Here is an 18,355-nt window from a genome sequence, read left to right on the forward strand (position 1 = left end):
CACCAAGTCCCTAATAACATTACTAATAGGGGAGCCCTTAGTGTTCACAGGGTTTACCTTCCATCCTCTGAAGCCCATTCTTACCGAGGCCCCCAATGTCATTGCCATTTTTTGTCCCTCTTTGATCAATTAACATTATATCAATAGAATGGACCAATGTAGTATTCTGTGAAAAGGCCAGATAGTCCAGGGCCATTTGGAGGGTGGAAGGGATGACAAGTGGCAGTGTAAATGTATTCTGTGGTCAGTCAATCCCAGGGGAGCAAGATCTGTTTCTGAACCTCTTTTCTGACAAAGAGGAAAAATAAAGCATTTGCCAGATGAATAGCATGGATGTTCTTTGGAGGTGGCCACAGGCCACATTCTGGAAGGAAGCAAAATCTTAGGTGTGGAAGCTCCCTGAGGTCAAGGCCAATGCCGCAAGAGGAGCGCAGCCATGAGCAGCCAGAACTGATACTCCCCTGTGGCTGCGGAGTGGGTGATGGGTCCTGACAAGGAGATCTGAGTGGGGACCACAGTAGCTATTACAATAACTAATTCCCATAGTCTTAGTGAGAATAAGTTATGTAAAACCCAGAAAGCATTATTAAGATTTTAATATTACATTTAGTTACTGGATTGGAGGAGAAGAAATCTAAATCTATTAAGTAATTTACTTTTTGGAAAGTTCTATTATTCCTATCAGTAACTTTTTCCTTATTGAAGTGGACCAGAAACCCAGAGTGTTTAGCAAGATCTTCATTTTTTTTTCCAGTTACTATATACTTTCAGTGTGTGTATTTTAAGTTAATTTGACCTTGTCACTTGAAAACGGTTCTCACTTGGATCCTGGAATCAATATATAGATGTGAATAGCCTTGTCCATACACAGAATGCTGACACTTTCCAGCAGGGGGGAAGACTTACCAATAAGAATTCAACACAGAGGACCTGGCCGACTTCTGCAGATAGAAGGAGCAGCAACCTGAATTAAGGCTTGTCTGTAACAGTGTTCCAGCCAGGACTAAATGCAATAATACACATATTGATTGACCTTGCTCCTCCAGCCTCGCAGTTTGTATGGTGGTGCAGATTAGAAAAATTTGATTTCTTTGTTTCTGCCTTCTGTAGTGCAGACAATTTCCCTTGGCCCTTGGGCAGCATTTCCAAGAGGCAGAACAGCTCATCTTAAAGAAGTCTTATCATAGACTTTGCCTTGGTGAATAAAGAATAAAATCTCACTCTGTCCGTCTTTCCCACATGCTTGGGATCTAAATGTTGGAGAAGCGACTCACAGTTTCCCTAGGTCTCAGTCCTACTGTTTTGAAATGAAGAAGTTGAACCCATGATAACTGTGGACACTTTCATCTCTGAAATTGTTCTCAAGGTCCTGATATCATCTTTCTGTACTTAGGTTATCCTAAAATTGACTTTCACTACCATTGGCCAATGCATCCCACATTCAGTGGTGTTTGAAACAAAATCATAGTATTATTATTATTATTTTATAAAAGTAATACATGATTTTCAGAAATAAGCGTCTCCAGATGTAGAGAATGGACTTGAGGACATGGGGAGGGGGAAGGGGAAGCTGGGACTAAATGAGAGAGTGGCATGGACATATATACACTACCAAATGTAAAATAGACAGCTAGTGGGAAGCAGCCACATAGCATAGGGAGATCAGCTCGGTGCTTTGTGACCACTTAGAAGAGTGGGATAGAGAGGGTGGGAGGGAGACGCAAGAGGGAGGGGATATGGGGATATATGTATGTGTATAGCTGATTCACTTTGTTATAAAGCAGAAACTAACACACCATTGTAAAGCAATTATACTCCAATAAAGATGTTAAAAAAAAAAAAGCATCTCTAGGAATCCAAACACTTAAAACTAACCGTTAAAGCACAAAATTACCAATTGAAACTAGGAACTAGGGAAGTAGTGTTCCTTTCCCCAAACTCATTTGTGAAAGGAAGCTGGGAAAAGCTACTGCGGATGGTTACCAGAATCTGTGACTTCCATGACGCTGTATCTTTAGAGAGGGGATGAAAGGACATAGATGTAGACTTAAGACCAAATTCGAGACAAACCACCCATGGGCACAGTTATGAGATCTATGATATCTTAAGATCACTAATATAAGACTAAGTTCTGAGCTGAGAGCTTGGAAGAAACTGAGTAAAGACAGAGACTGCCTACTAGAGAGTAGGCTTAAGTGAAGAGTAAAAAGGAGATATTCTCCCCTCCACATGTAGCCGCAAACCACAATCCCAAACACAAGTAAACAATTCACGCTAAGAAAAAATACGAAATGTCAATAACCAGAACCTAAATGTTCTCTAGATGATATTAAACAAATAAAACATTCTAAGAAATTTCTATAAATGTTCACATAATCAGGGAGTTAACTGTATAGTGAGTATCAATGGAAAAGAAAAAAACACAGGCATGAAACAAGAACAAGTAGAAAAATTAGAAATGTAGTTACTGAAGTACATATTTTTTTAAAAACTAGTTAAACTCTAGACTGAACACAGGCATAAAACTAGTAAACTGAGAGGTAGTACTAAGGGAACTATGTAGAATATGTGGAGAGACAGAGATTTTCAAAAATACATACTGCATACTTAAGAGGCATGGGGCACAAATGTTGAGACACCAACATATATATGAAAGAATTTTAATAATAAAAGGATAGAGGAGCTTCCCAAGAAATCATATTTGGAGACATAATGGGTAAGGATTTTCCATATTAAAATAAGATGAGTTTCAGATTGAAATTGCGTTCTGTATGATGAGAAGGATGAAGAAAAATAATCTGTAGACACAATGCAGTGAAACTGCAGACCACCAAGGAAAGAGGGCCTGTTGAAAAGCTACCAGAAAACTGAATGAAAAGAGAGGGAATTGGCTCTCTTCTTAACGGAGATGGAGGGGGTCTTGGTCTATTTGGTGGTATTGAATTATGTTTTCCATAAATAGGTAAAACTATACTATACTGTTCAGAGGTATAATACCCCTGGTAAAACTCCTCTAATTAAAAAAAACCTCAAAACGTGACAATCTTAAATGTCAAGATATTGGTTACTTCTCGAGAGAAGAGACGAGACGGGGATTGGGACCGGACACATCATTAGCTTCTAAGATGCTGGTGATATTTTATGGGTTGGCTGAGATAGTAGTTATATGGGTACTTACCTTCCTTAAACAAGGTATAAATATTTAATGCACCTTTCTGAATGTGTGATATATCCGAAATATTTTAAATGTGGAAATTTAAAAAATTCCTACCAGAAATGGCAGATTTCTAACTAAAAACAAAAAAAGTAGACTGAAGTTTTCTCAACCGTATAATAAAAGGCAGAAGACAATGTAGTATCTTTCTAGTTTGAAGGAAACATGCTCGACAACTCAGAATTTTATACCCACCTATAACTTATCATTTAAAAAATAAGGGGTAAAGTGAAGACATTTTCAAATAGACAAAGATTAAGAAAGTTAACCATTCATTCATAATCTCTCTCTGAAAGATATTTTAAAAGTAATACTTCAGCATGAAGGAAAGGAAATGCTGAGGAAAAAAAGCAAGAGTGCAAGAAATAACAGTGACAGCGACATAAATAAAATAGAATCATAAATTTGGTTAACTGGTAAAAATTACTATTTTCATTAAAAATTAGCAGTACAGTCTCTAAACACCTAGCAAGATGCAGGGAGGCGAGATACTTGATTTAAATGTAATTTAAGTGTGTTCACGTTCTTACCTTTTCAGAAGTTAGTTACAGATACTCAATAACTTTAGACTTTGTTAGGAAAATTATAGTTATGTATTTTAAAATAATAAATATTTATTATAGAAAATTTGGAAAATAAAGAATGGATCAATATAGAAATGAAAATCTCATATAACATTGTCACCCAGAGAGACAAAAAATATCAATATTTGATATAATTCCTTAACATATATATATATATGTAATTTCCTTATGTATGTAATCCCTTCATATATATTTGTGAAGGGATTATATAATGTATATATATATATGAGAGTGTGTGTGTATATATATATATATATACATATTTATATATATATAGAGAGAGAGAGAGATCTCCACAAAATTGTACAATGTTGTTATACTGCACACACATGGTCCAAATGTCAGCTGTATCCCGCCCTGCCATCATGCGTATCTGTGAAGCTGCCCAAATTCCAATAGCAGGGCTGACTGTCATTTGAAGTCCTCTACTATTCCTGTCCTTTCCCCAGTTTTCTATGTCTCTCTGTCTCTGTCTTCTCTTCTCTCTCTTCCCTTTCTCTCTCTCTGTCTCTCTTTCTCTCTGTCTCTTCTCTCTCCCTCTCTCCCCCTCTGTTCTTTCTCTGTCTCTCTCTCTCCCTCTGTTCTCTCTCTCTCTGCTCTTCTCTCCATTACCTGTGTTACAACCTCATCCCTCCTTATGTTTCATGCAGCCCGATGCCACCATCACTCAGGTTCCCTCAGGATTGACCTTTTTCATGCCAACAACTTAAAAGTGTTGTTTTTCCAGTAAATGTATTGACTTTCCTAACATAATATGTTCTCACTTCCTTACATTATTTGGTATCCCTTTCAGCACCCAGTTTTTAAAAAACTGAATATGTTAAGGAGAATAATACTTGAAATTATGATTTTTGTTATTGCCACACAATATTAAATAAATATGCAGTATTTGCTTATATTCCTCACCAGTATACAGAGGTCTTATTACAGTTCCTTAGGACATGTTGACTCTGATATATCCTTAGAAGAAACATTAGGAATGTTCATTTCTCTCATCCAGTGCCCTCACTTCTCAGGCTTTGTCATGTATCGAATATTTTCCTTTTCCAAGTAAGGATTGGTAAGCATCTAATCTAGCAGTGAGTAAACATGTATCTCCACTTCTTAAAAGCAGTTAGCCCCATGATAAAAATGAGCAGCTCTCTAACAGTCAGGCCATCGCCTGAGGAAATCATGTATATAAAATATTAAAAATAATTAATAAAATCTCCCATTTCCACTTGAAATGCTAGAGTTCACTTCAAGAAGGAGTTTTGTTATCATCTCGTAAGTCTTAAAAGTCCCCAGTACATACATTGTCAGTGCACACCTTCAAACTCACCTAAACTTATGTGCTATACTAGGTTTATAAGAACTATGAGTCCTGTCTCTGAGCAGTTTAATATGAAGAATAAATCTGAAGTAGGTTTATCCAGAACCTCACAACTAGTACATCTACTCCTGGGGGGGAAAAACAGGCATAAGTTAGTTTTTATGAGCCTTGTGGCCAAGACTTCATTTTACGTTTCATCCAAAAGGGATGGTAAACAGTCTTGTCAACAAGTTAGTACTTGTTAGCACTTTAGGAACTTTACGTAAACTCCGATTGTATAATGTTGGCAAAGCTTTAAAAAATTATTCATTTCAAGAAGCATTTGGCTTGTTACTAATAAACAGACTGGCTTTCCAATGTAGGGTACAAATACTAGAGTTGATTAACTACTCTCTGCTTTTGTTCTCTCCTAAACTTCCCCCAGTCAGATTACCATGGAAGCTGTAATAAAATGTGTAGCTGGTGCTTCATTCACATTTCAGTATGATTTTGTTACTATTCAAGCCAGTGAATAGAAAACAAATTCACATCATGATAAGAGCCCAGGCAGATGCAATCCAGAATGTTAACTACTTGTCATACATGGAGATGTATTTTCTCTCCCTTGGGAATAGGAGTTCTCATTTCTCCTTACTGTAGAGCAGTAACATGTTTTGTCTTTCAGCAAAAGCTACAAGGCATTCATGGGAATGATGTCTTTTCTCAGAATAGGGTATTACAGCTTATAGTTTCTCTCATGGGCTTTATCTCTGCCTTTAGACTATGTGACAGAGATTCTCTCTGGCAAGGAGTCTGGATAGTGAAGAGAAATTAAACCATGCAGGTACAATCTTTTTCCTATCACAGCCCACAGGGACCCCGTATCAAAGCACTGGGTACCCTTAGTAGAATTCCCTGGTGAGCAAGGGGGTAAGCTGCTAAAAGTGCCAGAGGCCAAGAGATAAACACACACACACACACACACACACAAACAAAACACGAGCAGATGGAGTTTTATCAGTCAGCCTTAATAGAATCCACACACCGGAACTCTGTTCCCAAAGTCAATTTTAAACCCAGATGACAGTTTGGAGCATGCCCAGGAAGTACTCTTGCTGACAACTTGGGAGCTCTCATTCTCTGTTCTCCGTGTTTACTCCCCTCAGTGACAACCAGTGAGAGGCAAGAAAACTTTTAAAGAAGTTACGAAAATATTTTTAAGTGTGTAATGGGGACTAGTATCAGGGTTCTGTATTTTTTTTTTGTACTAATACTGACAAATTTACCTTTCAAGTTTTGCGGCCAAGTGAACTGACTGCTCATGTAAGTATCGTTGATGGTGTGGCACTGTTGACTTATCCTGAAAGGTGAGCTGTGAAGCAATTTGGAAGGGCAGAAAAATCATTGTGCTAGAAATCTGGATGGATGAGCCATACAGCTTCCCTGGAATGTAGTTTTCTTACCTGCAAAATATAAGGGTCTGATACACTTTGCTCATTCTAGCTATAATTCTTAGATTCCAGGACTCGAATGCATGGTCTGTGTGTAGAAGGAGCATGGAGTAGGAGAGCATGAAAGAAAAGGAACACAGACCTTAGAGGTAGCGAAGTTTATCCTGGATATCTTCAAATCCTGGTTCCACTACATGTTAGATGGACGCAACTCCTTAATCTCCTTGAATCTCCATTTGTAGAGAGGAGATAACAGTACATACCCCCAAGCTACTGTTAGTGTTAAATATAAAAATATAAATAAAGAAAAACCTTGACCACTTAGTAGCACAGACTATGCAAACTAAAAATGGCAATTGTATTCCTTTTGGTACCTAAGTTTTTCACATAGAAATTTGAAAACCATTCATTTATGTATGACAAAGAAATAAAAGAGTAGTATACTTGAGTTGAAAGAATTCTGGATTAAAATTAGAAATTCTGGATTTAAATCCTTCTGGGTGGATGACAATAAAAATACAACATACCAAAACTTGTGGAATGAAACTAAAGATGTTCTTTAGAGTGTAATTCATAGTATATGTATACTTTTTTTTTTAAGAAAGGCTAAAAATTAATTAGACTCAAAATCAAGATGTTAGGGAAAAGATAGTTTAATAAACCTAAAGAAAATAGAAAAAATGAAACAATCAATGTGAGAGTAGAAATTAATGAAGTAGAAAACCAATATACAATAGACTAGGCAAAAATTTCTTAAATAGGACCAAAAAAGTACTAATCATAAAATAATTGATTTATAGAAGAAAACCTATTAAAATTAAGACCTTTACTTGTCAAATATATGTTTGAAAATAAAAAGGCAAGTCACAGAGTGGAGAGAAATATTTGCAATACATAAATTCATCAAAAGATTCACATCCAGAATATATAAAGATGCTAGACAAATCAATAAGAAAGAAAGTTCAGTAGAAAAAAATAGGGAATGCTCTTGAAGAGGCAATTCACAAAGGGGTTATCCATATGGCCAATAAATATATCTGAAGGTACTCAACTTCATGAGTCATCATGAATATGCAAATTAAAACTACAAAGAAGTACCATAGCACACTCACCATAATTGCTAAAATGAACATTTTAAGTGTTAACAAGAATGTGAAACAATTAGAATTCTCACTTCTGGTAGAAGTGTAAATTGGAACAATCATTTTAGGAATCTTTTTGGCAATACCTACTAAAGCTGAGTATATGTGTGTATCCCAGGACCCAACGTCTCCACACCTAGTTACATACCCAGGAGATAAACACATGTTCATGCACATTCATTGTAGCACTATTTGTAATAGCCTCAAACTGCAAAAAATCTAAATGTCCATCAGCAGTGAGGCAGATAAATAAATGGTGATATATTTAGAATATGAGACAACAAGCATAGTGAACAAACTTGCACGTACAACATGTATGAATCTCACACACGTGATGATGAGTGAAAGAAACTGGTCTTAAAAAAACATACTATATCATCTCATTTATATGAAGTTCAAAAGTAAGGAAAAGTAATCTATGATACTAGTTGTTAGAATAATGGTTAATTGGTGGAAAAGTATTTGCTGAGAAAGGCTTCTGGGGTGCAGGTGATTTTTAAATTTTTTTGGTTTGGGTGACAGTCACATAAATGTATTCAATCTGTGAAATTCATCCAGCTAGATACTTAATGATGGGTGGGCATTTTTGTATACTTGCTATACTTCTATAAAAGTTTTCCTTATAAAAATACTGGCTCTGTGACTTTTTAGCTTTTTGTTCTTTGTAAAATCACTTATAGTCTATATCTTATTTCTCCTATTTCTGAAATAGAGGTGGATGAATAACTATTTCACAGCATGTAAAATAGAATTTTGTCTCTGTTTCTCTTTAAAGTACAGCGTGGTCAGTTGGTCAACATGTTCTAGGTCCTGGGGATTCAATGGCGAACCAGATAGTTTCCCTGCCTTGATTGAAGTTGCATTTTGTTTGATTATTTGTAGATACCAGGACAAGGATCCCGTTTGATCCAACCTGAATTCAACCTTCTCTTTTAACTTCCATTCAAAGCATCGCTAAGAAAGTGTCAAAAAGCAGTAAACTTCATACCCGATAAAGATAAAATGACATGAATTTCACCCTTTCCCCCGTTTGTCCCTTCACTGTGATATAGAGAGTATGTATAAGGTAGCCAGGACAAAGTTGAGAGCAAAAGATCTTGAGGTTAAATAATGAAGATGAAAGTTACCAGGGTCGTGTAGTTAAAGATCTTGGTGATGTTGAAAGCACCAGTGTTCTTCAAGCCTAATCTTTGTAGAGTTTTACTTTCCTCCTTGTCTTTTAGTTCACCATTCAGCCTCGATCGCACTTTCAAATACAGTTACTTGCACATACTCACCTAAGACGCAGCTTACAGGGATCTTCCTGGTGACTTTCCTGGCCCAATGCTTTCAGTACACATCTTTACCTGCCCATGGCTCGAACCTAAAGAGAAACTGGTAAATTATTACATTTCCAAGGCCACTTCCTACAGGGTTTGGGGGTCTCAACAGGAATCTCTACACCCTGATGGTGAACTACCTAGCAACGATATTAGAACACCATGGTGCATGCGTAAAGCAGTGAAGAGAAAATAATTATTTCTTTAATACCTGGGCAATTGACCCAACTGCCAAAGCATGTGCATTCTCTTTAACCTGAGACTTGGTCTAGCTTCTCTTCCACTTCCCCAAGAAACAGTGAAATATTCAGAAACTTTTGAGTACCAGTCAGCATTCAGGGTAGGTGAGAAGGGAAGATGGTTGGGGGGGAGAAAACTTCAAACTCTTGAGCTCAGTAATGCTAAATTACTGTGGCTCATTAGGAATTATCAAAAGCTTTCTTTAGTAGAAACGATTTAACTTCACACAGAAGAGACTGTGCTTTCTAATATAACTCTCACATTGTGAAATGAAGACATGAGGGGGGAGTCTGGCTTATTTCACTCAGTATAAATATTCTGGGATTCATCCATGTTGTTTTGTGTGGAGTCCATTCATTTTTATCACTGAGTAGTATTCCACTGTATGGATATACAATAAGTATTCTGTTGATGGATATTTGAGCTGTCCAGGTTTCAGTTGTTACAAATAAGGTTGCTATGAACATTTGGATATAAACACTCTTTGTATACACGTATTTTTATTTTTATTGTGTAAATATCTAGTAGTCAAATATTTGAGTCATATGGTTTGTTTACCATTTAAAAAAACTGCAAACTGTTTTACAAAGTGGTCGTACAATTTTGGTGATAGAATTTTACTTTGCATCTGTGTATAAGAGTTCCAGTGGACTCTACATACTTGTCAATGCTTGTTATTGTCTGTTCTTTTTTCACTTCAGCCATTCTAATATGTGTGTTGGATTGTGTTGTACTAGCTCTTTGTGGTTTTAATTTGCATTTTCCTAATGACTAGTGATGTTGGGTGTCTTTTCATGTGCTTATTTGCCATCGGTTTATCTTTGGTGAATTGTCTGCTCAGATCTTTTGCCCACTTTTGGGGGTTATTTGTATATTTGTAGAGTGCATAGTAAGGTACATAGAAGGCTCTGGAAAAGAAGCAAAGAAACCTTAGTTGTGAACCATATTGTATGCCAGAGATATTTAGCACCAGCTTCCTTTAACATAGTCTTACTTTACCCCTTTCTTCTCCAAATGCATTTGATAGATTTCATGATGTACATGACAGCATTACTTCCTTGGTCTTTTCTTGAGATGAGTTCAAGGCTGGGACCTTTCCTGTGGAACAATGTTGAGTAGAGAGAAAAGCTTCTGTTGAACAGGACTAAGTTCAAATGTTGGTTCTATGCCATGCTAGTTGAGTCACTGTGGGGAAGTCCCTTATGTCTCTGAGTCTTAGTTTCTATCTGGACAACTGGGGGGGGGGCGGTCAATGTGGAGGTGACGGCATCCCCTTTACAGAACTATCACGAGGATCAAAAGGAGCTAAGGAAAGGAAGCATCCAAGACTGTGTTGAACTTGGGTTGTTTTAAATTTCTTTGTCTTCTTTTTTCCTCTGTAACTTGAGTGGGAGACAAGCAGAGATGTGTATAGGGCTTGAGAAAACAAGTACATGATAATCTTCAGGGTACTCTTTTAAACACTCCTTAAGTAGATACCTTTATAATTATACAGGTAGGAGTGAAAGTTCTGCCACCTAGAAGTATAGGATGCTGGTGAGCTAAAGGTACCTGGCACTACGCACCAGACTTTGTATAAATCAGCCCAAGAAATACATAAGATGAAGAATCTTCTTTCAGGTATGCGAAGCCTCACTAGGGACAGAGAATATATCCCCATAATTCTTCTTTATTATTTCAAGTTACATTAAATGTTTACTTGGAAACAGAGGACCCCCTCTGGCTAATGCTGAGTGATGTTGATGTTTTTTATGAAAAAAGGAGATGATATTGTTAGATGGGGAGTAGACTGGGGAATTGGGATTTGAGGATCCTCGATAGTGCTAAATATTTTTAATGCATTTAAACCTGATCCAAAGTCCCTTGTGGCCAATTGTATTATTTGTTCATAAGTATTTACTCATTCCTTAGGCTTGCTTTCTCTTGATTGGAATACCCTTCTGTGTGGCCTTTTCTAACACTAAATATGTCATTTTAAGTCTCCAATTCTTCAACACTGAGTGGGTGTCCAACAATTCAGTTCTGACACTGATTACCCATAGTTAGTGCAGACCCCATGGGCTAAGGGCTCTGTCCCACAAGACTGCCCCACTTCAGACGTCAGCTGCAAATGGCGGCCCCCGGTGACCCACACGTCTGCCTGCTGACTACCAGTTCAGGGGTTCCAACAGCCTCCTCGCTCAGGTTCCATAATTTGCTAGAATGATTCACAGAACTCAGGAAAGCACTTCACTTAAGCAACCGGTTTATTATAAAGGATACAATTCAAGAACAGCCAAACGGAAGAGATGGGTAGGGCAAGGTGGGAGGGCGGAGGTGCAGAACTTCCGTGCCCTCTCCAGGCACACCACCATCCCAGCATGTCAATGGTTCCACCAACCAGGAAGCTCCTTGAACCCACCAAGGCGTTCTCATGGTGCTTTCGTCACATGGGCACACTTGATTAAATCCTTAGACATCTGTGATTGAACTCAACGGCTGTCCCCTTGTCCCTCCCTGGAGGGGGGTCGGGCTGAAAGTTCTCATTCTGTATTCACATGGCTGATTTTTCTGGTAACCAGTCCCCATCCTAAAGCTACCTAGGACCTCCTTTCCTGTGATTCATTTCATTAGCATACAAAGCCCCCAGGAAAATCCAGGAGTTTGGGGAGCTCTGTGCCAACAACCAGGGACAAGGACAAAATATCAATATGTATATATATATATATATATATATATATATATATATACATTTACTGTACCACACCTTCCAGGCTCCATTGACTCTAGGCTTGATTATCTGACTTGCGTGGAACAATGAAATGTGGGCAGCTTCGCAGCTCCAGGTGAAGGATTTAAGAGGAATTCCATGTTTTTTGTTCATCTTCTTGAACTTCTGCGCTCTATCGCCAGAACAGCACACTCCAAATAGTGTCTGCTCCTTGAACCTGGTTCCCAGAATAAGGACTAACAGAGCAGACCTGAACCCAAACGTGGCACCGAGCGCATCCAAGCCCTGTTGGACGCAGCAGAGCTATACCCAATCCACAGACCCACGAGTAAGAAAGACAGGTTTGTGTTATAAACTGCTGAGGTCTTGAGTTTGCTTGCTGCCACAGCAAAAACTGACAAATGTATACATCAACATGCATTACTTCATGTTTATCCTTTGCTTACTGCTGGATTTTAATCACAGTTGTACATGTTCGAAATGAATCATATTTCCCTAAATTCAGAATTGCCATCCATTGGATATTTATTTATTTTTAACATCTTTATTGGAGTATAATTGCTTTACATTGTTGTGTTAGTTGCTGCTGTATAAAAAAGTGAATCAGCTTTTAACTGATTAAAAGTGTTTGATTTTGCATATGTTGAAGAATCCTTGCATTCCTGGGATAAACCCCACATGATCATGGTGTATGATCCTTTTAATGTGCTGTTGGGTACTGTTTGCTGGTATTTTGCTGAGGATTTTTGCATCTATGTTCATCAGTGATATTGGCCTGTAGTTTTCTTTTTTTGTGACATCTTTTGTCTGGTTTTGGTATCAGGGTGATGGTGGCCTCATAGAATGAGTTTGGGAGTGTTCCTCCCTCTGCTGTATTTTGGAAGAGTTTGAGAAGGATAGGTGTTAGCTCTTCCCTAAATGTTTGCTAGAATTTGCCTGTGAAACCATCTGGTCCTGGGCTTTTGTTTGTTGGAAGATTTTTAATCACAGTTTCACTTTCAGTGCTTGTGGTTGGTGTGTTTATATTTTCTATTTCTTCCTGGTTCAGTCTCGGAAGGTTGTGCTTTTCTAAGCGTTTGTCTGTTTCTTCCAGGTTGTCCATTTTATTGGCATATAGTTGCTTGTAGTAATCTCTCATGATCCTCTGTATTTCTGCAGTGTCAGTTGTTACTTCTCCTCTTTGATTTCTAATTCTGTTGATTTGAGTGTTCTCCCTTTTTTTTCTTGATGAGTCTGGCTAATGGCTTGTCAATTTTGTTTATCTTCTCAAAGAACCAGCTTTTAGTTTTATTGATCTTTGCTATCATTTCCTTCATTTCTTTTTTATTTCTTTCTGATCTGATCTTTATGATTTCTTTCCTTCTGCTAACTTTGGGGTTTTGTTCTTCTTTTTCTAATTGGTTTAGGTGTAAGGTTAGGTTGTTTATTTGAGATTTTTCTTGTTTCTTGAGGTAGGATTTTATTGATATAAAGTTCCCTCTTAGAACTTCTTTTGCTGCATCCCATAGGTTTTGGGTTGGCGTGTTTTCATTGTGATTTTTTTCTAGGTATTTTTTGATTTCCTCTTTGATTTCTTCAGTGATTTCTTGGTTATTCAGTAGTGTATCTTTTAGCCTCCAAGTGTTTGTATTTTTTACAGTTTTTTTTTTCCTGTAATTGATATCTAGTCTCATAGCATTGTGGTTGGAAAAGATACTTGATACAATTTCAATCTTCTTAAATTTACCAAGTCTTGATTTGTGACCCAAGATATGATCTATCCTGGAGAATGTTCCATGAGCACTGGAGAAGAAAGTGTATTCTGTTGTTTTTGGATGGAATGTCCTATAAATATCAATTAAGTGCATCTTGTTTACTGTATCATTTAAAGCTTGTTTTTTCTTATTTATTTTCATTTTAGTTGATCTGTCCATTGGTGAAAGTAGGGTGTTAAAGTCCCCTGCTATTATTGTTTTACTGTCGATTTCCTCTTTTATAGATGTTAGCATTTGCCTTATGTATTGAGGTGCTCCTATGTTGGGTGCATAAATATTTACAATTGTTGTATCTTCTTCTTGGATTGATACCTTGATGATTTTGTAGTGTCCTTCTTTGTCTCTTGCAGTAGTCTTTATTTCAAAGTCTATTTTGTCTGATATGAGAATTGCTACTCCAGCTTTCTTTTGATTTCCATTTGCAAGGAATATCTCGTTCCATCCCCTCACTTTCAGTCTGCATGTGTCCCTAGGTCTGAAGTGGGTCTCTTGTAGACAGCATATATATGGGTCTTGTTTCTGTATCCATTCAGCAAGCCTGTGTCTTTTGGTGGGAGCATTTAATCCATTTACATTTAAGGTAATTATCGATATGTATGTTCCTATTACCATTTTCTTAATTGTTTTGGGTTTGTTATTGTAGGTCTTTTCCTTTCTTTTGTTTCCTGCCTAGAGAATTCCTTTAGCATTTGTTGTAAAGCTGGTTTGGTGGTGCTGAATTCTCTTTGCTTTTGCTTGTCTGTAAAGGTTTTAATTTCTCCGTTGAATCTGAATGAGATCCTTGCTGGGTACAGTAATCTTGGTTGTAGGTTTTTATGTTTCATCACTTAAATATATCCTGCCACTCCCTTCTGCAGAATTGCCATCATTTAGATTTTTCTTTGCATCTTGGGTTTTAAGCTGAACTTTAAAAGGCTTCATTGTCACTTGCTCCTATGGTTTCAGGCCCTCTTGTATCCACAAAGGCCTGGAAATTAAAGGAAAAAATAAGTAGGTTACCTGTGAGGCAAAATCCAATGCAGACTTTGCAAAATCCATTATGTCTGAAAAATATGTTCCTTGAGCCTCTCAGTCCAAATGCCACTGGCTTCCTCCATCCCCAGTTGATAGTACATTATGTTCAGGACTTATCAAAAATGCAGCCAGCCTGCAATTCAGACCAGCTTGCATGGAGGCGAGGTTCCCAGTGGGAGATGCCTCACAGAACTTTGTTATCTCTTGACTAAGAATGGCTAGTTAGGAATGACAGCTCTAAGAAGGAAAATGCATGCTGAAGAAATACAGATGAGAAAGGGGCAAGAAGAAAAAGGGGGAAAAAAAGAAAAAATCTCCTGAAAAAAAAAAACAACTGAAGTTTGCCCTGTAGAAATTCAACTGTGTGTGTGTGTGTGCGTGCGTGCGTGTGTGTGCGCGCGCGCAGTAGGACACTCCAAAGCCCAGAAAATCAAAGCAGAGAAGGTGTTAGCCTACAGTGAGAGGTGAGCACCCAGCTCCACTGCCTTGGTGCTGGGCAGGTGCTGGCTTAGACTAAAGAAGGGGTGAGAATTAACTAGAGCTGCTTCTGAACGCCTTCCTTGGAATTGCCTGTTTGTGCTTTTGTGGTTTTGTTATCCCTTCATTCTTGGTGCTCTTCCAGCTACCAGGCTCCTGCAAACTCAGGTCTTGAAAGCAAATCTGACTCTGTAAGTCTGCAGGAAAATGAGCACAGCAGTGTTTGTCCCTTTGATTCGTGCTCTTTTCCCATGGATCTATTTTTTTCCCACAACCCAAAGACTCATAACAGTTAATGAACAGCCCATAGTATAGAGAACATAAAACAGATGTCCCTCCTGAATCATCCTTGATTATGGTTTCTACAAACTCATGTGTGGATTACTGGATCCAGACCTTCCATTTGTGGGAGGGGCTGCTTATTTTCAAAGGCAAGTGCGAAGCTATTGATAAACTCAGAAGACTTCAGTTGATAAACAGTCCGATTTCAGTATACTCAGCCTGAGAGCCTTCTCTTTGAAACTCATTATGTCCTTTAATATAACGCAACATTTAACCTGTCTTATGTTTAGCTGTCTCTGTATTTGGCAAATTTAAATTTTCAACCAGTTTCAGCCTGAGCCATCAACATCACATTTTTTTTTTTCCAATTTTGGTTGGGTCACTGAAATAATTGCTGGAGCTTAGCAGATTAAGTTGGATTGATTTCCATGATCTCTTACATATCTACTACAATATACAAGGTTGTGATTGGGGTGGAGAGACATCCTGTTTTACTGTCATTTGTTTTTCTGAGCAAGTTTTAAAAAAAATGCTTGACGAAAGCCAAGAGTACTTATGAAAGGCACTGCATCTATGCATTAGAGAAACATCTTTAATTATTGGTGATGAATTAAGGAAGTTTCCTTCTTAAAGGTGGAGATGCTCTGTGTAGACAGTTCATCACTGTAACACTGGGATCCTGCTTGTCCTTTAGTTTCAAGTTCTTTTCTTTAGAAATGGGATTCAGTGGAAGCAAAGTCCAGGAGAGTGTGGGTCCTGTTGAAAATACTCTCCTCTTAAAACATTCCGTGTCCGTGGACAACCTAGGAGAACCTGCATCCTGTAAAAGAAGCCCTTCGTTTACAGGCATACTCTTCTTAGAGGTTAATTCCCCTGACCTTCCTAAATCAAACTCATGCATAGGAGTAAACAGTGGGTAAGTGCTGGCCTGTCTACAGAGGAGCAGAATATGTAACAGACTTTCATACCATCTGACATTTTTCAAACTTGGGAGAAGGATGATGGTGGAAAAGCCTCACTTGTGATGCTACCATGAAGCCAAGAGAAGAGAAATGAAAAGAAACTGAAAGCTGTCCCTGCACCACCAAACTCAGATTCCAGCTTCTTCTTCCCATGGCAAGCACAGATCATTAACACTGGTAATGTCTTCACTGAATCTGCTTGGATAAAGTGACAAGTCTAATTTGTTATCGACAGACCGACGGCTGGGAGTACGTTTAAGATGCATTGCTCTTGCTCCTGGACCCTCTGAGTTGCTGTGCGGAGTCTGCCAGGTAGGCTTGGCATTTGGTTAAAGACTATCTGTGATTTCATCCATCTCCCCAAAGGCCTCCCAGGGGAAGGACCTGCTGCTTCTGCTCCCTCATTCTTTCTTCATTTCCAGGAATAGCCTCTGCCAGCAAACCTGGAGGTGCTGTGATTTAAAATTCAGAACCTGGGGAGGGATTCGTTATGCAAGCAATTACCATTAATAATCAATAGCTCTCAGCCTGACAAATAATTGCAACAGATCTGGATCGGTGTAAACTTACATTCTTTGAATCATATGGACGTGGCAACGATACTGGTTTTCATGAACTAGAAAACATATTTGGGGTCCCATTTTAATAAGCTTTAGAGTGATTTTAAGTTAAGCTGCATAGAATTTAAAACCATGATGCAAATGGGGTCTCTGAGGAATGGAGACGAGTGAGCCTCATGAAGGAAAAGCTTAAGTCATTACCTATGACCTAATATTATAATAAGGTGAATGTTATGTGGAAGATGATGATAGCCTGATCCCAATGCCAACCAAATCCAGAGCAATGATGGCGGGTCTTCAATATGATATGAAATACTTAGGCTCTACCTTGAGCAGGCTTCCTCTATAAGGCAGACATTTAGCTTACGTAAGAAGCTATAGCGGGAAACGGATCAAGGGTAAACCAGCTATCTACCCACACACTACGTGCCTCACTCCTAGTTAAAATGAATGGTGCTGAGTCTTTGAAAGGCATTCATGGAATCTGAGAACTGGAAGTGAGTTCCCCAAAATGTCAAAGAAACAAATATTTGCTGTGATAGATATGGGTCACAATTTAAAGCAAAATTCGTGCTCTTCCTTGACTTTACACGTATTGTTCTTCTAGTTTAATGTCATTGGTTTCCTGATTCAGTTTCAGAAGTTCAGTCTTTTAAAAGCACGTGCACCACGGGAATGGAATGTAAACCAATAATAATCTAGCCCTTGCTAACGTACCAGGCACTTTGCTAAGTATGATACATACGTGATCTCATTTAATCCTCTGAACCTATGATATATTTACATCTTTACTTCAATTTTAGATAAGGAAACTGAAGTTCTAAAGATTTGGAATTTCAAGAATATGCCAATAAAACAAGTGTAAGATAGTGTAGGGAAATTATAGCCACGTAAAAGCAAAGTCCAGTGAAAGACTGAGACAGCCCTGATTTGGAGATAGATACAAGGTACTCTTTATTCATTCTAAATATCAAGGACACAAAGAAAAATAAGAAATGGTCCCCATCATTGAGACCTGAGTATAATGGAACAGCTGGGGGGAGGGCATTGGGTTAGTACTCTCTTTGCTCACAGGACGTTGTCCCGCAGAACTCAAGAGGCAGATGCAACCATACGTTGTAGTCCTAATCTCCAATTTCCATATAAATAGCACAATTCGATGGATCGCACTGTTTCAGAGTATAGCTAGCTTCTGCCACTGCAAGTTCTAGAAAAGAGGCGAAATGATCCTCACCTCTTAGTAATATTGCAGGGAAGACTTCTGTGATGGGATAGATGGCCTCTCAGATCATTCCAGACCCAGAAATTCTGCCCCTGCCTTATGACTGTTAACAGATGAGTGGCCTGTTACCATT

Source organism: Monodon monoceros, unplaced genomic scaffold (assembly GCF_005190385.1).
Source record: "Monodon monoceros isolate NGI ecotype Baffin Bay Population unplaced genomic scaffold, NGI_Narwhal_1 Super_Scaffold_17, whole genome shotgun sequence".
Taxonomy (NCBI): domain Eukaryota; kingdom Metazoa; phylum Chordata; class Mammalia; order Artiodactyla; family Monodontidae; genus Monodon; species Monodon monoceros.